This window comes from Mirounga leonina, unplaced genomic scaffold, assembly GCF_011800145.1.
Source record: "Mirounga leonina isolate KUSES-001 unplaced genomic scaffold, KU_Mleo_1.0 Mir_128, whole genome shotgun sequence".
NCBI lineage: Eukaryota > Metazoa > Chordata > Mammalia > Carnivora > Phocidae > Mirounga > Mirounga leonina.
The window spans coordinates 13530005-13552128 of record NW_023270320.1 but is presented as its reverse complement, the minus strand read 5'-3'; the positions used below and the strand labels follow the sequence as shown (position 1 = coordinate 13552128).

At 39.3% G+C, this 22124-nt stretch overlaps 1 protein-coding gene across 15 annotated transcripts in view; it reads left to right on the top strand.

The window, feature by feature from the left end:
- RBPMS (RNA binding protein, mRNA processing factor) overlaps window positions 1-22124 on the top strand; it is a 173904-nt gene that overhangs the window by 33762 nt on the left and 118018 nt on the right. Inside the window, exon 2 of one of the 15 annotated variants that reach the window (XR_004679074.1) lies at window positions 21798-21943. The exons of the other annotated variants lie outside the window; for them this stretch is intronic. The gene's annotated coding sequence lies outside the window, so the exon portion shown is untranslated. The remainder of the gene's footprint in view (window positions 1-21797; window positions 21944-22124) is intronic. 15 annotated transcript variants of the gene reach the window in all.

Genomic DNA, 22124 nt, shown 5'->3' with positions numbered 1-22124 from the left:
CCAGTTGATGGCAGTTCGTCCTGGGGGCCAATTTACCACCCTCTCTTCTGGCTGTGCCCTCTTCTGCCTGGATTGCCTTGCTCCAAAATTCAGCTAAGTGGTTAGTTTCTTGCACTTAATATTCTTGCTTGCACCCCTAGGACTATCTGTATTTTTAGAGTCTTCTGGACCCTGGGGAAGCGAATTTCAGAAGAGAAGAAAAAACCTCAAGCCCTGCTAGATACTGTCCCTATAGGAGAGAGCTGTCAAGTGGACCCTGCTTTCTAGCCACTGTCAGCCAGATAAGAACCAATGCTGAAAGGGGTCCAGTTAGCTAGCCTGTAAAAGCTCCCCGTTCCTGCCCTGCCTTCCCTCCCCTCCTGCCACACTGGATTCCCCGAGCTCACTCACCTTTATGTACCTTGGCACATGCTGTCCTCTACCCAGAATGCCTTGCCCCTATTCCTGCACCCTCAGAATGCCTGCTCATCTTTCAGTACCCAGCTCAATGGAAGCCTTTCTGCTCTCCCCTGGCGCTCTCTTCCCTCTGTTGCCACAGTGATTTTTTTAAAGGCCTGGGTTACAGCACACATACCATGTTGTAATTATTTTTTTTTATATGTTTGGCAGAATCTACCATGTGTAAACCAAGTGCTTGTCTTAATCATCTTTGATCACCCAGCATTGTCAGATGCTAGATAGGCTTGCCTTCCAGCATTTAAACAGGTGGGCCGTGGGGTTAGGCTGCCCGGATTCAGACCCAGACTTTGTGACCTTGTGATGAAGTTACTGAGTGCCTCTGTTTCCTCAGTATAGTCTTGTGGGGGAGGGAGGGTTAGGGGAAGGTGGAGTCCATGTATAGTGTCGTGCCTGGCACATGGCAAAATGTTCAAGTGCTAATCATTGTGATAGTTAATCATAATGTTAAGTAGTATTGAGTGAACGGAAAAACACTTAAAAATAATCCAGCATAACTGGAGGTTAGTAACACTAGACTTACAGAAGTTTAGTAGATTCTGTGTTCTCCAAGTTTAAGTCCCAGCGTAGATCAGATAAATGAATCTAACATTGGTAAAGCACCCCAAAGAGGCTTGGTGTGGTATACTTCCCTACAGTCTATTCATCTCTTTGTATTAAGGTTAACTCTCCTCTATTTGAGGGCTTTAAGCCATTTGGAAGTAGGTACTATGGGACTATAACTTTTTTTTTTTTTTTAAGGAAATACAATGCATACTATTTTGTTACAGTTTAAATGTGTTCAAACCTTGTGTTTTTCTTTTTTTTTAAGATTTTATTTATTTGCAAGAGAGAGAATGAGAGACAGCATGAGAGGGGGGAAGGTCAGAGGGAGAAGCAGACTCCCTGCCGAGCAGGGAGCCCGATGCGGGACTCGATCCAGGGACTCCAGGATCATGACCTGAGCCGAAGGCAGTCGCTTAACCAACTGAGCCACCCAGGCGCCCCAAACCTTGTGTTTTTCAAGTCACTTTCGGAGCAGCCCTGGCAAGCTTTGGAAAGGGTAGGGGGTCACCGCCATATGTAGCCCCACAGGTAACTCTGTTCTGTGGGAATCCATTAAAAAACAATCAAACGCATTTGCTTCTGCTTTTAAGACAAGTGAAAGGTGGTAAGTAAAAGGTCATTGAAAGTTCTTTCCTAAGGGTGTTTTATTTTGTGGGCAGGATAGAGGCATCCTGCTAAAGTCATGAATGTAATAATCCTATGTTAGAACTGGAAGGAATTTCACTAGCCCAGCCTCTTCAGTTACAAATGAGGGAACCGAGGTCCAAAAATGGAGTGAGACGCCATCTAACATGGTGGTGTGGATGTGGACCCGGTCTGTGCCATCAGTCCTCATGTGGATTCATGTGGATGGCCCTGGGGGGAGGGGCCATATCGGGGTGCCTTTGTCTCCACTTTCTGTGCAGGAGTGCCTGGCTGTCTTCAAGCACACAGCTGGCTCCTAGAAAGCCTTTCTGGATTCCCCAGGCAGTATCTCCTTTGTGCTTTCAAAACTAAATTTTGCCTAAATTAGAAGCCGTGAAATCCAGCCCTCCTGGAAGGGTATTTAGTTTTCCTTTTTTAAAAAAAAGCAAAACAGTTAAGTTAATGACAGTGTTGGAAGCCTTAACCATACCATCCAATGATTGATATACATGTTCCCAAATTTTTGTACCGAAATACAAAAACAGTCTATAATCTTATTTTGTAATCAAAGTTTAACCAGTTATGGTAGGTCTCCATACATCCTTAAGCAATCGGGTCCTCAAGTCACCCAGCAAGATCCCTTTTATCAACTTCTTGCAGCCATCTCCTTTCATGTTTTGGCCTCTTGGTGTACAGAGTTTCTAAGCTCAGCAGCCCAATAAATTGTACTATTGTCTCCAGGTTTCCATGTTTTTTAAAAATGGTATACATTTTTGTCTGTTGTCTCCTTTTTCAAGATGTCAGTCAATTTGTGTCTTTAAATTTATTTTAATTTAATTTAATTTTATTTTTTTATTTTTATTTTTATTTTTTTAAAGATTTTATTTATTTATTTGACAGAGAGAGGCAGCGAGAGCGGGAACACAAGCAGGGGGAGTGGGAGAGGGAGAAGCAGGCTTCCCGCGGAACAGGGAGCCCAATGCGGGGCTCGATCCCAGGACCCTGAGATCATGACCTGAGCCGAAGGCAGACACTTAACGACTGAGCCACCCAGGCGCCCCAAATTTATTTTTATTTTAAAGATTTAGCGCAAGTGGGGAGGAATTAGGGGGAAAGGGAGAGGAGGAGACTCTCATGCAGACTCCCCGCTGAGCATGGAGCCCACGAGGCTTGATATCATGACCTGAGCCAAAACCAAGAGTTGGACGCTTAACTGACTGTGCCACCCAGGTGCCCCTTTCTAAATTATTTTTAAATTGAAAGAGGGAGGGTACTTTAGAAGAAATTACATAGTAACTTATGAATTAAATGCCCTACCCCTAGTAACTTTGATTTCTAAAACAACACTTTAGGTTAATTGTATAGAACTTATGGATAAACTTGGCAAATTTAAAAAATGTGAAATCACATATGTCCCTTTGCCACTGTTGACTATGTAGAAGAGAATCCTACCTATTGCTATATGCCTGTAGTATCTCTGTAAGAGAAGGAACAAGTTGCATGTCATGATTCTCTGCTGTCATGTGGAACCAAGGTATTGTGAGAACTGAAAGCAAAGAAGAGGCTTCGTTATGTGTATCCCTAAATGTACTTTTGGGGCACATTTTTCAGATCTTAGAAAATGAATCTTTTTTTTTTTTTAAAGATTTTATTTGAGGGAGTAAGAGAGAGCACAAGTGGAGGAGGGGCAGAGGCAGAGGGAGAAGCAGACTCCCTGCTGAGCAGGGGGACCAATGCGGGGCTCCATCCCAGGACCCTGGGATCATGACCTGAGCGATAGGCAGGCGCTTAACCGACTCAGCCACTCAGGCGCCCCCAAAACCAATCTTTTAATGAGTTACTAATTTTTGATCCACCCCCCCAAAGTATATCAGAAAATATATCAAAGAACAGAAATACAATAGTGACAGCATTTTTTTAAATTACTGGCATTTAAAGGCTATATGGAGAGAATCATGTTTGAGTAGCTCTCCTGTTATTAATTGGATAGGGTGGGGTAATCCGTGCAGCAGTCCTTTTATGTGTGTTTGACAATACGTGGATAGTGTAACATCATATTTAGTAGGCCCGATTTGTAGCCTTTGTCTCATCTTTATTGTCTCGACTTAGATATGGATGAAAGTGTGATGAATTTCAAAAATACCTGTCTCTTCATTTATTCTAAAAAGATATATTAAGCGCTTACCATGTGCTAGGCACTGTGTAAATGGCTAAAATTTAAAGACCAACTAAAAAGGCTCTTTACTTATGTGAAAGCAATGAAAAGTGAAGCAGATAATTAAATGCAATAGGTAAGTAATTATTTGTATGATTTTTATTTTTAATATATAAATATTTAAAAGTGGTTCTAAAATGAACCAAGGCCTGCTGCCATTAACTTGTATCTCTTCTCTCTTTCAATGATGGTGCCTATCAGTATACTTATTAGTGAGCATACAGTTCTGTTGTATCAGAGTTAAAAAATTTTTTTTGTTTAACTTCCCAAAGATCACTTTTTTTTTAAGAACCAATCTTAATTGTTAACATAATTTGACAGAAAATCCTATAGGTCTTCAAACTCTCTCCAATAAGAAAGTAACCTTTTTTTCTTTTAATCCCCACTGTCTGAGGAGATCCTCCAAGTCTTTGGTTAGATGGAAAACCGTAGACCCTTTGCCTGCATCTCATCTGCTCTGCATTGTTTTTTCTGTTTCATTTTGTTTTTTAATTCTTAAGCAAGGGATCCTTTTTCTGGGCCTCTGCTGATCCTGGTACTGATCACAGAGGTGCTCAGGACTTCTTTCAGTGACCCTTGGGAATCTTGGTAGCACGGGCTCCTTAATTCCTTCCCGGAGTGAAATGTTTTCATCCCATGAAATTATTGCCTTAACTTGTGTCATTGGTCTGTTTTGCCTTCCTATCAACCAAACCACTTCCTTAGTTCCTGTGACTGCAACAGCCATCTCCATGAAGGGAGTTACGGTAAAAAAGATGGTAATGTAAAAGTCGGATGGGTTTCGTTAATAGAGTGTGAGAATGTGGTGTGCAGGTTTGTATGAGTAATAGTCTACAATCAGGGTAATAGCTATTATAATAAGGGCAAGTACAGCTTCTGGCTCATTTGTAACTTAGCAATAGTTTAAATTCATTATTTGTTATTCACTGCTTTATTCTTGTTATAATAAGGCAAGGAATAAATGGGACAAATCATTACACAATTTTTTCTGTTTGGCTAAATTGCAACACAGGAAAAAAACAAAAAGAAAAACCCTTTAGCTTAGACATTCCATTGACCCAAGAAAAATCACACACGCTCTGAAAACAGCTTTTATTTGGAGAGCTAGACTTTTCTTGAGTCTTCCCATGCGGATCATTCAATTGAGATCCAGTGCAAGCTTCTCCTCTAAAACGATGATGTCTTTTGCCTAAGAATAGACAGACCCTTCTTTGAGTATAGAAACCAGATAAGCTGTCCTACAGTGATCCAAATAGCTAGCGGCTTCACCCTCACCCCACCCCCAAACTTGACTAACAACACAGCAATATAATTTTACCGTTTAAAACTTGGCTGACCCAAAGATGAACTTTCAAAGAAAACAAGAGTCGTGACTAAAAGATTCCATTTCTTTCCGGGGCCTAATTGAAGATGACTTTCCAGAACTTTGAAAAAACTTATTCTTCCAATGGTCACTTAATTGTGAAACAAAATAAACACCTACACGGGAGGTAAAATACAGAGTTCTCTGTGTTTGGATTTTAAAATATCCCCCCCTTTTTTTGGAGGGTGAGTTTTCTCTTTCTAGGGTTGTCATACATAGTTTGGAATAATTGATCAGGTTTTGTCTGAGGATTATACTCTGAATTTTAAGGGCAATGATTTAGGAATAATATTCCATTTCTTAAAATTTGTCTTGTTAAGTGTCTCATAATACCTCTTTATTCTGTGTGCCCTGGTAATTCAGAACCACTGAATGATGGTTCCAGGACTCTAACTCTGGTGGGCCTGGCTTGTAAGCTCTTGCTTGTTGCACTGAACCATATCACCTCCCTTCTTGTGGATGCCTTTCCAAACATTTGGAAATGTGATCCTAGAGAACTGGAACAGTTTCAAGGAACCATAAGACAGTACTTAAGGTAGCGCAACAGAGTGTTGCACGGGCTCTGAAGTCAGACAGGGTTGAGTTTAAATCCACACTCTGCTTTGAGGCTTTTTCTTTGGGTAAAATGAGCCTTGTGTCCCATTTATAAACCAGGGATAATTATATTTGCAGTGGCAGAATCACTGGGCTGATTGCATGAGCTAGTGTACGCATAGGATTGGATCAACTGTCTAGTACATAGGAGTTCATGAAATGGTAGTTTTGTTTTCAAGTAGGCTCAACGCCCAATGTGGGGCTTGAACTCATGACCCTGACATCAAGAGTTGGATGCTCTACCAGGCGCCCTGGTAGTTGTTTCTATAATTGGCTCATTATAAGCATTGACTTGACCTAAATTCCCATGTTCTGATTTTTGTCATTGTATACATGAGTCTTGTCATATATTCTGTAAGTGATGCCTTCCAAGTGTGAGTTACTGCAAGAGTGAAATGACTGAACAGTCATGAATGTTAGGTGGTCCTACACCAATGCAGTGACTTCTGTGAGGTGATCAAGCCTCTATTTTGTTTGTAGTTTAAAAAAGGAAAAGTGGAAAAAATTGCTTAGAGTCCTGAATCAGTAAGTCACTACTTGTCAAGCAGTAAAATGAGGGAGCTACATCAGATGGTCTCCAAGTTACCTTCTAATTCTGAAATTCTGTGATCGGTATTCAGTTTAGTAATAGAACTGGGATCTTTGAACTTCCACAACTCTTAGGAAGTTAGTTGTATCAAGGATTATTACAAGACTGGGGATAAGGGAGTTACTGTCAGTGGTCTTTTGTGCCCACTAAGAACAGAAAGAGAAGTTGGTGTTTGATTCTACCATATTTGCAAAAATAGGAATCACAACTCCATCCTTTCACACACAGTTTAGATCTCCAAGTATAATTTTTTCTACTGGCAAGCAGTTTATGAAATTCCATTTAACCAGCAACTAAGGGCTGTCCTGGGACAAGGAAAGGAAGACCTCTCCATCCTCAAGGAATTTATAGTCTAAGCAAGGCTGAATGCTGTAAAATGGAAAATGTCCTAAAACACCTTTCTAAGGGACAGATTTCCAAAGACGCATACCCATATGGTCCAAATGGTTGCTAACTCCTTGGGAAGGTGCTAAGTTAGAATACATGCTCTCCAGAGGCCTTTGAAGGTGTGTTGCTTTCTGATTTGGTTAATTCTCTTTCATAAGTATTATAGACCTTTGTAATCCAGTACTAGTATTTTATGATCTATGACTTTATAAGTTCAAAGCCTTTGCTATAATTTAGAATTCCGTTCATATCAATAATCCTTATGAAGCAAGAGTACTGTGTTGGTGATACGCACAGATAAGTGGGAGCTTAGAGGGGGGAGACAGCCAATGGGGATGTGTTTGGGGGGGGTGATGATGAGTCAGGAAAGATGCCACATCAAGAATAATCTTGAAGAGGTTTCAGAGGTAAGTCATTGAGAGAAAAAGAACCTTTGGTGAGCTTATTTAAGTCAGCACTATGTTGATCCAAGACACAAAGTTGTTTTTGGAATATGGGTAAATACAGGGAGGGAACAGCAATTTCTCCGACATGTTCTTGAATCCTTATTTGGAATTTCTAATAATTATTTATCCCCGTTTTTCTTTTAAAGAAGATAATTGTCTATAGTAAAATGGGTTACCTTGGAGCATAGAAAGCTCCTGGCACCAGGAAATGTTTCAAGGTTCAAAAAAAGTAATTACTTCAATCTCTCCCTGAAGTCAGGACTTCTGTTCACTTTTCTGAAATTCTAAACATTTCCTGGTGCCAGGAGCTTTCTATGCTCCAAGGCAGCCTGCCTGTTTTACTATGGACGGTTCTAATGGTTATACACTCCTAAGACCTTCCCCTGACTTCCATGCGTGGTACTATTTCTGCCTAGTTGGCCAACTGCATAATAAACCTACTCCTTATACAGGGAAGCTCTAAAAATATTTTAAATGTGCTGTCAGATTTCTTATGAGCCTTGCTTCCCACCCCCACCCCTCACGCCCTTTCAGGCTTAACATCTCTACTTTCTTCAACCATTTACATACACCATAGTTTCCAGTTTCCTAGCAGACCTGACTCCTCATGTCTGGGTCTCCAGCTTGTCCCTGCTAGTCTTCAGATAGGAGTTTGTGGTCTTGAGCACAGCTCTTACATGTAAAACAGGTTGGCAACTATCATGTTTCTTGAACATTACTGTTATTTAGGACTACATTAGTTTAGCCATGTCACCCTGTTTCCCTGCTTCTCCAGGCCTGGGGTATATGTGGTTTGCTACAGCTTTGCCTAGTGCCCTTGCATTCTTTCATGCAGTTATGGTTTGCTTGTGTTTTTGTTTTTTAAAAAAGGTAGGATCCATTGTGTTACATTGATAATAGGATTGGATTTTATACTAGCAGAGATCCTTGCTCATGGGCACTTCATAAATGTTTCCTGAATGTAATTGAATAAATAATGAACCTTGACATGTTTATAATCCTTGTTAAACGTGTAGCAGTTTGACCTAGAGTTGCCAGGATTATAGATCAAACATTAAAATTGATCTTCTCAAAGCCTGCCGTTTGGATAAACAAATTCACTTCAGAAAAATTTTGCAGTTAACTTTGTTTGAATGCTCTTGGAAAAAAAAAAACCAACACACAATTATGTTGTTTTTGAGGAAATGACTTACCTGTTCAAGTTTGTCTTTGAGCACAATTATAGTCTTCATTCCCATCTTCCCTTGCTGATAGTCTGATTGCTTTTGGTAAAATAATAGTTAATTAACAGAGTTCTCTAATAGTCTATAAAATTTTTAAACCAAATGCTAGTCATGATTTTTCTTTTCAAGTTTAGGATGGTTGTTATAACCTTTATCAGGCACAGAATATAACTAAATAGATCTCTTTTCTGTCCTGCCTGTGCAGTGAAGTAGACTGATAGAGTATGTAGAACCAGAAGTTGATGGTGGTCATTATGGCAAGGATTAAAGAAAATGAGAGCAGGCATTTTATCTGGATGACATTCAGGTAAATGCCATTTTTGAAATGAGAATACCATTTTACTTGAAACTTTTAAGTAAGTGAATTGGTTGATGAAACCCTTGCTCAAGCAAAAGTGTAACTTGATTACCTTTTACAGAGGAATATGAGAATTACTATTTACTTCTGCAATTGGAATTACTTAGTTCTTTATCCTAACACATGGGAAGATAAAGGGAGAGGCATTTTAAAATGTACAGATACTATATTATTTGATCTTTACATGTTTTTATTCCCTTTGCATTAATGGTATTCTTAGATAGATTGGATGTGCCACAATTTAGGTTAAGTTTGTGTTATATCCAGAACTAGAGCTAGGAAGATGTGGTCTTATTTTAAATGTTGGGTTTTTGTTTTCTTTTCTCCAGAGGAGGAATATCTGAATTTACTTAGAAGTATCAAAAATTGTCTGATACTATAGTACTAGTAGTTATTTTGGCCTTTGTTATTTTAGATGAAGTTAACGTGAGTTGTAGTCACCATCCTCAAGGAAATAATGTTTGGAGGATAAACTTTGTGTGCATCATTTAAAAGCAAATCTCTTCAATCACAAAGCCAAAAGGAAAGGATGTGTCCTTTCTTCCATGTTTCCTGTCGGATCTTAAAGTAGAATCGGAGTCATGAATTGGCAAATTCCAAGAAATGAAGAAGTAATTTCAATCATAAAGCAAAATCTTTTCCTTTCAGAGCGCTTTCTCAGGGTAGCGTAATGATGTGGAGGCACTGATTTTTTATTTACCAAACAATCTTGGAGCATTTGAGGGAGAGAACCTTAGGCTGATTTTGTGTAGTGATTGTCTCAAAAAAAGGATTGTGGTGGTAAAATCTTTTGACATTCTGAAGATCTGTTTTTCTTTCTTTTCTTTTTTTTAAATTTTTCTTTCTGGGGGAGGAGAGAATCTTAAGCAGGCTGTGCTCCTGGCATGGGGCTCAATTTCATGACCTTGAGATCATGACCTGAGCCAAAATCAAGAGTCAGACACCCAACCGACTGAGCCATCCAGGCGCCCCAATCTGTTTTTCTAAAAGGAGAAAAAAGTTCTTCCTTAGAGGTACTAATCTCCCATTCACTTCTATCTTGCTAATTCAGTTCCTTTTTTAAAATACAACTTAAAATTTAATTGTGGCTTAAAAAATTTGCCATCTTAATTTTTAAGTGTACAGTTTAGTTAGTGCTAAGTGTATTCACAATGTGCAACATCTGCAGAAGTTTTTCTTGCAAAACTGAGACTCTATACCTATTAAACAACTCCCCATTTCCCCTCCCCAGCCCCTGGCAACCCCCATTCTACTTTGTTTATATCAATTTGTCTACTGTAGGTATCTTTTATAAGTAGAGTCATACATACAGTGTGTCCTTTTCTGACTGGCTTATCTCAGCATAATGTCCTCAGGTTCATCCATGTTGTAGCATATGTCAGAATTCCCCTTTTAAGGCTGAATAATACTCCATTGTATGTATGTACCACATTTTCTTTGTCCATTCATTTGTTGATGAGCATTTGGGTTGCTCCCATCTCCTGGCTATTGTGAATTATGCTGCTATAAACATGAATGTGCAGATATTTCCTTGAGATCCTGCTTTCAGTTCTTTTGGATTTATACCCAGAAGTGAGATTGCTGGATCATAGGGTAATTCTGTGTTCAGTTTTTTGAAGAATTGCCATACTGTTTTCCAGAGGGGCTGCACCATTTTACATTCCCACCAACAGTGCAGAAGGGTTCCAATTTTTCTCCATCTTCAGCTACCCTTGTTTTCTGGTTTTTTTTATTATATAGTAATTGTCAGTTTTTAACACTAACCATAATCAGTTTTGTAGTGTCCAGGGGTGCACAGATGAGATTTGTGTGCAGTCTAAAAACCTAGAGTTTTAAATTGTTTCCTTGTTTGTAATATTTGCTGCAGAGTATCATTGTTTCTTGATGTTCAGCACAGCCAGTATGGGAATTTTTAACCTAGGTAGAAAAAACTGGAACATTAGCTAAAGTTGCAGATCTCAAACTTGGCACAACTATTAGGCTGACAGAAAAAAAAAAAAAAAGTAAAGTTCAGTAGAACAGATTGTGGGAAAAGCATTATTCATGTCATAAGAGGTTACAAATAACAGGTGAACATAGTCAATGCACTGGGATGTTTCTTGCCCATTAATGGAAATGCTCCAGAGATTGTACAGTCAAGGAAGATGGATAAGGTGGTGGATCTTTTCAACTCTCTCTAGTATTTCACTTTTTCCATCATAATGCCTAATTTCCATCTTTTCTGTTTCAGAATCTAGGTAGTAGCAAAATGGTTCCTTGCTGTTAAATCTGAGCAGTGAACCCTCCAAAAAATGAGAGGGAAAAATCTAATGTTTTATGTTTGATAAAACTCATCAATAGTTTTTTTTTGTTTTTTTTTTTTTTGTTTTTGTATCCTCTTAATACTGCATAAAAAATAACAGAATCTACGTCCTGCAGACTACACGTATTAGAGAATCAAGTAAACTTATCTAGAGGAACACGGGAAAGCTCCGACCTAAGAACACGTAGGGGCTAACAATTTTAAATACTTTTTTGGACCTTTGCTATGCCAAATGTTCCCTCTGGTGGTCTAGGCATAGGTAAGCCAGAATATGCAAAAACATTTCAGATTCTTTACACTCCATTTTTCTCACTCTCCGCCTCTCCAGGTCCTATTCGCTTTTCACCTTTGCCCTTCATTTTGTAGCACTCCCAAGCCCCTGGAAAGGTTTTCCTCCCTCGCCCCATCTCCTCTGACTCTGGCAGCTCGAGAGTGCGGGTTTGGTGTCGCTTTATTTTGTTTCTCTAAACCTTCTTGGCCAGTCACAGCCTTGTCCATTTTAATTGCATTCCCCCCGAACCCCGTGTCTTCCTGGATCGCTTCCTGTCTTGACGTGACGCGTGTTCTTAGGTCTTCATCTTGCTGTGGGCTTTTGTCTCCTCCTGGGTGGAGCCTACAGCAGGGGCGGAGGCGGAAGCGGGGCCTGGTGCGCAGCCCCACTTCCGGTGGCTTCCCCTGCGTCCGCCGCCATCTTGAGAGAAGGTCGGAGCGCGGCGAGAGCCCGAATACCTGTAAGGGTTTTATTTAAGCTTCGTTCAGCGGGAGGAGGGAAAGGGCAGAGGTTGGCATTTTGGGTGATATTAGTGGTTGAACTGGGGCTTCCAGGGAAAGACTTGGCGATTAGTTCACTCTACTGGTGCGATGCCTTTTAATCATTACTTTTTCTTCCCCCCACTATTAACTTTCTTTTAACCCTGGTATTCATATGTCCCTTGAAACCTTCACTTGTGACAGTAAGAACGATGAAAACAGCATGTTCTTGGACACCCTTGTTCAAACAATTGTGACAATGCCGCTTCAAGCTCCGCCGTTTACTCACAACCCAGATCTGGAAGAATGTGCTGCGTGGACATTGGTTGTTTAAAACTATATTAGCGTGACTTTGCCCAAAGTCTGTTTTTCCTTAAAATGCAGTACTTTCTTTTTCTGAAGCGTAACTGTGGTTTTTAAAAGGCTGAAAAAATAAAAGGACTCCTACATTAATTTTGGTAATTATGGCTGGAAAACCAAACACCTCATTCATCTATGTGATGTAAAAAGGAAAGTCTGTATAGGTAATGGCTATGAGTCCAGGCTTTGAACTGCCTGAGTTGCTTTAATACTTAATCGTTGTTTTGTTTTTAACCTTGGGCAGGTTGCGTAACCCTCTGTTTTCCCATTTGCAAGATAGCTCTTTTTTCATAGGGTTATGGGGCGGGTAATTGAGTTACTAGAGGTCTGCGCCTCTTACCTGAAATCCTTGGGACCAGATGTGCTTTAGAAGGTAACACAGTACATAACCCACAGATAATATAATTAAGCACAGTGGGGTCTAAGGTAGCACCTTAATAATTAAGCACATTTTGTCTGTAGTGAAACATACAGGTACACTGAGTGGGATAAATTAAGACTAAATAAGTACCACCTCAGGTTGTGCGGTGCCACCTGGTGAGTTTGCACATACAGCCTCTCTGCCTTAACACACACTAGGCTTTGAGAGCTTTTAGATTCTGGAGTTGTGGGTTAGGGTTTGTGGATCCGTAGACACAAAACATTTGTAAACACCATGTAAATGCTGGGCTGTGTGCAAAACTGATTTCCTTCTGTCCTTTATGACTTTCAGTTTGTCATTACTTATAAGAATGTTAAATGTTAAATCTTTGAGGTTTAAAGTGGACGTGGTGGAAGCCACACGTCACCATACGTCTTTTTCACATACCACGATTTCATTTGGGTTTCAGGCCTACTCTTTTTTCCAATTGTAAAAGAACAAGAAAGATCAAAGTTCTTCTGTTCCTCTTAACTCCATCTTGCCTTTCCTACTTCATAGAACATTTTTTTAAGAACATCTACTTCAAAGATTTCATGGAACTTCCGAAATGTTTTGTTGTTGTTGTGACTTTTGCCTTGACTTGCCTCTCTTAGGCACACATTAAATTACGCACACACGGAAAGCCACCCTGTGGATCTAAATCTTTTGATCTGTTTTGCTGCTGATCATTTCTGGGACATCTGCTGGTGTAGAAGAATCTTCAGTTTTTAGTAACTTAAGCACTCTTAAGGTTTTAGCTTTCCTTTCCAAAGAGAGCAGCAGCTTCCTGAATATACAACCATGGGTTTAGGTATTTTGTATGAACTCATGGCTATATTATGGTTGGCCTGAAAATCTGCTACAGCTTATCCTATTAAAATCTATTAAGAATCTGTTGAAGCTCTTATAGTAGTAAATAATTAGACCTTCAGGTTTTCATCCTCGTTTTCTACCTTATACGTGTATTTATGTGGTTGAAGTCTGACCAAAAGGAGAATGTGGAAATGTTTGAAAGAATATTGTATGCTTTAAAAAAAATAATAATTATGCTTTTGAAAAGATAAACCAGGTACTGGAAGCAGAAACTATATATTCTATCCAGGGCAAAGTTAACGTTTTAAGGAAAATCTTATACTTGTGTCTGAAAGAAATAGATATATTGACAAAAGTAACTAAAGACCTGGGTATTTAGATATTTCAGCAGGAGAGTAACGTTTTTTAGATTACTTTGTTGACTTCTGTTGTCTGAAGAACTATAAATTCTGTTTTTACTCATAAATCAGTAATCCATATGTTCCTAAAAACTTATGCTGTGTAGAAGGAAAGCTGATATTTGAGTTTTTATATTTTTCTTTCTTCCTAATATTTACAATTTCAGTTTGTTCTTAAATGTATTTGTGTGAGGACTCTGTTAAAGAGGCAATGAGAGGCGCCTGGGTGGCTCAGTCACTTGGCATCGCATCTGCCTTCAGCTCGGGTCATGATCCCGGGGTCCTGGGATCGAGCCCCGCATCGGGCTCCTTGCTCGGCAGGAAGCCTGCTGTTCCCTCTCCCACTCCCCCTGCTTGTGTTCCTGCTCTCGCTATCTACTATCTCTCTGTCAAACAAAGAAATAAAATCTTTAAAAAAAAAAAAGGGCAATGAAATCAGTTAAGACATACGTGCACTAAACAGAACTTGGAAAGTTAGATCAAAATTGTCAAAGATTGGGGCACCTGGGTGGCTCAGATGGTTAAGCGTCTGCTTTCAGCTCAGGTCATGATCCCAGGGTCCTGGGATCGAGCCCCACGTAGGGCTCCTGGCTCAGCAGGGAGCCTGCTTCTCCCTCTGCCTCTGCCTCTCCCCCTGCTCATGCTCTCTCTCTAACTCTGTGTCTCAAATGAATAAATTTTTAAAAATCTTTAAAAAAAAAAAATTGTCAAAGATCACCTACTTGAAGTAAGCCTTGTTTTTTTCATATGGATTAATCTGTTGTTGCCTCACATTATAGTAATATGGTATATTAATTTTAAAGGTGATTTTATAGTTTATTGTTTTTAGTGACTCCTAGTTCACTTTCTCTTTCATTATGGTTAATCTGTGAGGTAGGTTTAGGTCATTCAGTACATTGGAAATATCGTGAGACTGCTAAAAATAAAATCTTTTACTCCTATAACAAGTAAGAAACAAGACCAGCAATTGGTAAAGGGGAGGCATTTTTGTTTCATACTTGCTACTCAGAAGCCAAGGAGGTTAAGAAAGAAAGATATCTTAGGTTCTTCTGTTTCTGGTTTCTATTTAAAGATTTCGTACAAGTAGATTAATTTTTCAGTCAGTTTAATAAACTTGGGTTTAAAATGGGGATGATATTTAGTTGTAGCATGAGAATAACTTCCTGGGTGTGTGTGTGTGTGTACGTATCAGCAGGACATTGCAGCAACAAAAAACAAAATGTGGCTTAAACATACTAGACCTTCATCTCTCACATGAAAGCCTGGGAAAGTTCGTGATAGGTTTATGGGTCCAATTCATCAGGGACTCTGTTTTGTTGCTCTGCCATCTTTAACAGGTAGCTTTCATCTTATGGTCTAAGATGGCTGCTCCAGTTCCCACCTCATATCTTCTCGATACAGGAAAGAAGGAAGATGTGCTCTCTTTATATAGACACAACTTAGAACTTGCAGGCATCATTCTGCCCACATCATAGGCCAGACCTTGGCAATATAGTCCTAACTGGTAAGGGAATTTGAGAAATAGTGTGCCCAGCTAAAATGTGAAATAGGAAGAATAGATAATTAGAGAAAATGGGCAGTTGTTACTAAAGTGTATATTAAATGCAGTGTTTAGTTAACTGTGGATATTCATCATTATCAATATTTATCAAAAGAAGAAAAGATTTCACCTTCTATTCAGCCATTGGGATCCATAAGTTACCAGTCTTGGATAGCCCTAAAAAAATATTTCCTTCCAATCTGTCACATATGGAGAGAGATTTCCTAATTCTTAGTTTAAGGAAGACTTTGTAAGGAGAAATTAATATTTAAAAAGTGAAACATATGGTAAAAAAAAAATTAAAGGTTAGAAAATAAAAGTCCTGCATCCAGCTTTCATTGAGATACTTTTAGAAGTTTGTTGTGTCAGTATACAGAATTGCACCTGCATTGGTGTTTGTAACTTGCCAATGTGTCTTAGACACCTCTCTATAGATCTACCACATAGATCTACCTCATTTAAAAAAGAACGTTATGTAGCATTTATTTGGGGGAATTTTTAAACATTGCTGTTAATATAACTGTCACATACTTCATTTGTGATTACATTTTTTTTGCCAGATGATGAATTATAGATAGCTCTCTGATCTAAACAGGAGAGTTCAAAAGCCTCTTAGTTCATTTTGTCCTCTTGCCTCAGAAATCTATAGTCTTCTGGTGTTCCTAAATTTTCTGTGAGAATACATACGCTGGTAGAGGTAAGTGGGCTCTGCCAAGAAAACGGAACGAACAGCTGAAATGGTTTACAACTACAGTGCCCACTACTAAATTCAGAATGAAACATTTTTTTTAAAATCTGTTTTCTGATTATAATTTTTACATAATTCTTTTGTTAATTAGAATACTAGGATTTAACTAATTAGCTATGTCAGTAAAGCAGAAGGCTTACCTGTACCTGTTTCTCACATAATTGTGTTAATGCCGTAATATTAAGCATGTGTGAAGTTCTCCTTTGACCAGCATAATGTACCATGTAATGTTTTTGGTGGAAGATTGCAAGATGCTTGCAAGGTGATGCCTTCTCAGTGTTTGGCCCCTGTGCCCTTCCTAACATTGGCATGGGGATCAGCTTTCCCACTCTTTTCAGTACTCTTAAAATTAGCTCCCTTTCCATTCCTTCCCCCTCTTTACTATGTTGCTTCTCAAATTCAAGTCAAGGCACCTTATCTATCAAGTATAGAATTTGAAATGGAAGCAGCAGTATATTGAAGAAGAGAAGGGTGGCTGGTAGAAATTGGAAAAGTATAGAGAATGAGCAGTGGGTAGAAATAGCTATAATGGTTTAGGCTCTTGAACATTCAGGGTTCAAGTCTTGGCTCTGTCATTTTCTAGTTTTGTTACAAGTTAAGCTTTCTGAGCTTGTTTCCTTGTCCATAAAACAGGCAGAAATAAGACCTTGTTTATCTGGTTGAAGGTCAGATGAGATAAATGCATATAATAAAATGCCTGATGGTATGTTTGGCAGGTATACACAACTCTATGCATGCTCCATTTCTTGTGCATGCCTGAGTTATCAGAATTTTGTGAGACCATACTCCTAGGAATAGCTTTTCTATCCATTGTTTCTCTTGTCTGTCATCCTGCCTGCGCTTTCTCTGGAGTTGAAGTTAGGCTTCGAAATTAGAGTATGTGGCCAACTGTATGTTATATTCACTCAGCTAGTATTTCTGGAGAAGGACAGGGACTTTTTGCAAGGGGGAAGGTGGCAATTAGAGCAATTCTAATTCCACATTATCGGGCTTTTGAATAGTTTACCATTCTGGCATGTATTCCTTAAATTTGTTGAGCCTAATGAAGAATGAAAAGAAGAAATAAAGAGAAGGGAAAACGTGAAAGACAAACTTGATAGCATTTTTAAACTTGAGTTTTTAGTTAAAATAGGGACTCTCTAACACGATCTTCCTTTTCTGACTTTGGTCCTATGGGACTAAGGATATGTTCTGATACCTTGAAGCAACTTGAATAATGTCCCCTTTCTCCCGCCAGCTCCTTAAGGGTCATCAGGTCTGTCCTCCTCACATACCACCTCCTCTCAGGAGACAGAAGCAAGCATTGTCCCCTCTACCCCACACAGGGAGAAACGGGCCCCAGGGAGGAGCATAACTGTTCAGATGGGACAGGGAGGCCAGATTCTAGGGGGTTCCTGCCCCTGATGGTCTCTTCAGCATTTTTCTCTCTGAGTACTTTTCCATTGTTTTAGAAAGAACTCGTTCAGGACCAGAGTATACAGTTTTATGGGCAGAATTTGGTTTCAACAGAAAATCATGAAAAATTACAATTTACATTGAGTTACACTCTAAGTCAACTAGGATGTCCTGTTTAGAAGCAGGACTCCAAGCCTTTTTAAAGAACAGTTTATCTTTCTTTTAAACAGATGGAGGTATTACAAGAGACACAGATGGAAGGCAGGTTGCCACATCAAAATAAATTAATGCATGGTTTCCTTCTCCCAAATAACTTTCCTCTTAAAATGAGGGGTGGGAGAATGGATTGAAATTACAAAATTTTAGATTGCTGTATCTAGTCACTTTACAGTCAAGCACGATGACTAGCCAGTATTTTAATCTGTTGTAAAATAGACTGCTTTAAAAGCCCTGGAGGTAGAATATTCAATCACTTGCATGGTGGTTCCTGAGAATTAATAATTAAACAGTTCAGCATGAAATGAATTTATAGATGGTCAACTTTGGGTTTAATACTCTTCCAAGTAGCCTTAGTTTCAGTCTGGTGGCACCTCTGGATGGTTACAACCTGATCTGCTTAAAACAAGCAAGGTAGGACAGACACCGTGGGTGGCTGCTGTAGGTAGGGGCTAGAGGGTGTAAGCAGAACGCCATGCCTATAACTGTGATGTTGGCTGGGAACTCCAAGGTGGTCAGTGAAGGGCAACTTTTGGTAGTTTCCCTCCAGCTGGCTCAGGTCTTCAGTCCCAATTCAGTCCTGGTTCCTGCCTTGGGATTCATGATACTTGGATTATAGGAAGTCATCACACAAAATACTGCATAGTATTTCCAGAACTGTATGACTGAAAAAATAACTGAAGTTGTAAATGCTGGCATAGTGTTCTGTAACAAACATAGGTAAATGTAGCTATTAATCTGTTACTTTGGGTTTGATTTGGTTTCTCATTGCCTAAAAGCAATAAAAATGTATTCTTTAGGGAAAAAATTTGTTTTAAAGATTTATTTATTTTAGAGAGAGAGAGTGTGTGTGTGTGTGTGTGCAAGTGAGGGTAGGGGGAGCACAGGGAAAGAGAAAGAATCCTCAAGCAGACTCCCTGTTGAGCACAGAACTTGACTGGGGAAGGGGGAGGCTCAATCCCAGGACCCTGACTGAGATGACCTGAGCATAAACCAGGAGCCGGCCACTCAACTGACTGAGCCACCCAGGTACCTGCCAAAAAATGTTTTCTTAAACTGAGAGCCCTTCATTTAAAAAAAGAAAAACTGAGGGATGCCTGGGTGGCTCAGTTGGTTAAACATTTGCCTTCCGCTCAGGTCATGATCCCAGGGTCCTGGGATCGAGTGCCACATCTGGCTCCCTTCTCATTGGGCAGCCTGCTTCTTCCTCTGCCTGTTGCGCCTGCTTGTGCTCTCTCTCTCTCTCTCTGACAAGTAAAATCTTAAAAAACAAAAAACAAAAACCTTTAGAGTAAAATTATTTTTCCTTAGGCTTTTATGATACTGATGAAAGGCAGGTGTATTTCTTTAGCAAAAATCCTACTACATATATTAAAATAAGGAGAGAAATATCAGTAAGCATGACTGGCCAACATTTTAATATTTGTTTAGAAGTAGACTGCTTTAAAAGCCCTGAAGGTAGAATATGTAATCATTTGCATGCCAAAAGAAAGGTTCCAGTCTTAAGGCCTTGAACAGGCCCTGGGTCCTACAACATAGCAATTTTTTCTTTTTCTTAACCTGCTCTGTAGCAGAAGGAGGCAACACATTTCACTGGCCTGGCCTCCTGAGATTTTTAGATTCACACCTGCCATCCCAGGCCCCTAAACCTCAGATTTCTTTTTCATACTTTCCTGAGCTAATATCTGATAAATATCCCTCATAAAATGATGTAGATCAGGTTTTCAGCCTCTGACACAGGATCTGTACTCCTGGGGTTTTGTTGATTAGGCAAGACTGAAATGTCTCATTATTTAGTGTGTGCTTTGGTTATTGGTTGTGTGAAGGCTGTCAAGCAAAAGAGGAATGCTTTGCACAGGAACTAAGTTGAGATTCTGATAGATGTAGATGATTATCTCCCCCTCCCCCAAACAGTTTTCTCTTTGGAGATAACTCCCATTATGTCAGGCTCTCTAGAAGTGTGAATGAGGCTAGTGTCTTTTCTCAGGGAGAACTGCCATTTTACTGATGTCTCCCAGCAAGAAACAATCTGTTGGTGGTGGATATATACTGATGAGAATGAGGAACAAGGGAGAAACGGGATTTTTGCAGAGTTTGGAGGCCAATTTTATTTCTGGAAATACTTAGCCCATTTGTTTTTTAAAATCAAATTGTTAATTTTATAAATCTCCTTTCTCCTGGGGACTGCAGAATAGTTTGCTGGATGCCGTGTTAATTTAGGAATAGTCCTTATTCTGGAACTACTATAGAGTGGTTGGTTCTTTGTTTCTTTTTCATCATCATTTTAGGTACAGTGTCCTGTCTCTGCTCAGCAACTTCTAGGAATGAAGTAGTGGTCAAAGGTTATTAGTGCTAGAATACAGGACTTAACAATTCCTTCTCAGGTGTTTTTTCCTTCATATCACTCTACCTTCCTCTTTTTCTAAAGTTTGATTCCAGTATAGTTAACATACAGTGTTATATTAATTTTAGGTGTACAATATAGTGCTCTTCCTTCCTCTTTTGTGAGTTGCTTCAACAAGGCTGCATTCCTGCTAACTCACTATAGATTGAACTTAAGAGGAAGGTGATGATCAGAGTGTATTTTATGGTCAGCAGTGCTTAGATATGAAAAATACAGGTGTTCCAAAAACCTATTATCTCTATTCAGAGGTGACGAAGAAACTAAGGTCCATCAAGTCCAGCCTAGGGAAAGCAGGAAGGAATGAGTAATTCATGTTTGATGTGTAGACAGGATTGTACGGGGCATTACTATTGACAAAGAAGGCATCCAAACCATAATAAACAAAATGCTAGCTGTCATGCAGAGGAAGGAGAGGTAGAGAATCACTAGGTTAGAGTTACATATCCATCACTGGCATTTTGTTCAGATCCTAGATGAACGTGACTGTTGGCATCTAAATTTATTAGCTCTCCTCCCCCCCTCCACCTGCCTTAGAAGAATTTTCTGTTTTTTGTTAGTGCATAGGAATGATCTTTCTTTTGTTGCTTTCTATATAGTTTCTGTAATTCTGTCATCTTTGACTTCTGTATCGATGCCTGGGCAAAGATGCCAAATGGTTCTTCTGCCTCAAATTTCTGCCAGTCAATGGGACGTTCATAGTATTTAGTGTGGACATATACCAGGACAAATAGCTTTTAGCACTAAACCATTTAATCAGACTGTGGGAGGCTGACTCCTGGCATTTGTTAATGTAATATGAGGGATACTTATCCTTTTTAGCTAAAAACTATCCTTTTCATACTTAATAGTTACTGTTTGTTAATTAAGACTTCAAAATCTCTTCCAAAATGTCAGTATCTCCTAACTTTTAGAGAAAATTGAGTACTGTTCTTAACAAGTATCTCATACTGCCTTTGAAGCATGGCGATTTGGCTTGGGTATCTTCTTTCCCCTACCCTATAAGTTCCTCAGAAAGAGATACCAAGCTTTACTAATCTTTGTGACCTCTATAGTAGTAGTTCTCAGTGTGGGTTCTATGCGCTTCCTATATCCGTATCCTGTAAAGCCCTTGCTAAAATTGCAAATTCCAGGGTCCTGGCCTTACTTAATCAGAATATCCAGGAATGAGACCAAGAATCTTCATTTTAAATAATCGTAATCTCCTTGTGATCCTTATGCACATTAAAGTTTGGGTGATTGTTCCTGTAGAATTTTTCTAGTGCGGTCTGTGGGCCTGGCAGTAGCTTGAAATGCAGAATCTCAGGCCCCACACTAGATCTACTGACTCAAGTCTACATTTTAACAAATTTCTATGTGATATTTATGCACACTCAAGTTTGAACACGGCTTTACAACTTCTTATGAGTAGTAAGTTCCTGTTAGTCATTGCCTATTGGTTTGTCGATCTGCTTCTTGGATATTCTGCTTTTTTTTTTTTTTTTTTAAACACCCACAAACTTTTAGCATCTTAGAAATTTAGGGAGTGTCTCAGGAGAATTCTTATTTTCAATAAAGAATCATAGTCAAAGTTGACTGTCACAGTTTAAGCACAGCTTTAGTGATTTCCTCCTAAATATAAATGCAGAAGTACCTCATAAAATATAATTGCAAATCTGTTTCTCATACGAAAGGGTCTAATTCTTCTCTGCCTGTGTGAGATTCACTCTGGGTCTGGCTCAAAGGCCTCTGCTCCAAGATCAAGCAAAGTCTTCGCAACAGGCTCTATGGCATTTGGCAGTGAGGAGTTTTCAGGGGCCACAACCTCATCTCAGTGGGAGTAAGTATAATTGAATGTTGTTTGTATGTTCTTTTAAAACTAGAAAACCTTCCTGTGGATTTGGTAATGTGTTATGTTAGTGTTTCCCAAATATGTCTGATCAGGAAAATCATCTGTTGCTTGTTAAAAATGCAGAGTCCTAAGCCTGAATCAGAATTTCTGGAGGGTGCAATCTATTTTT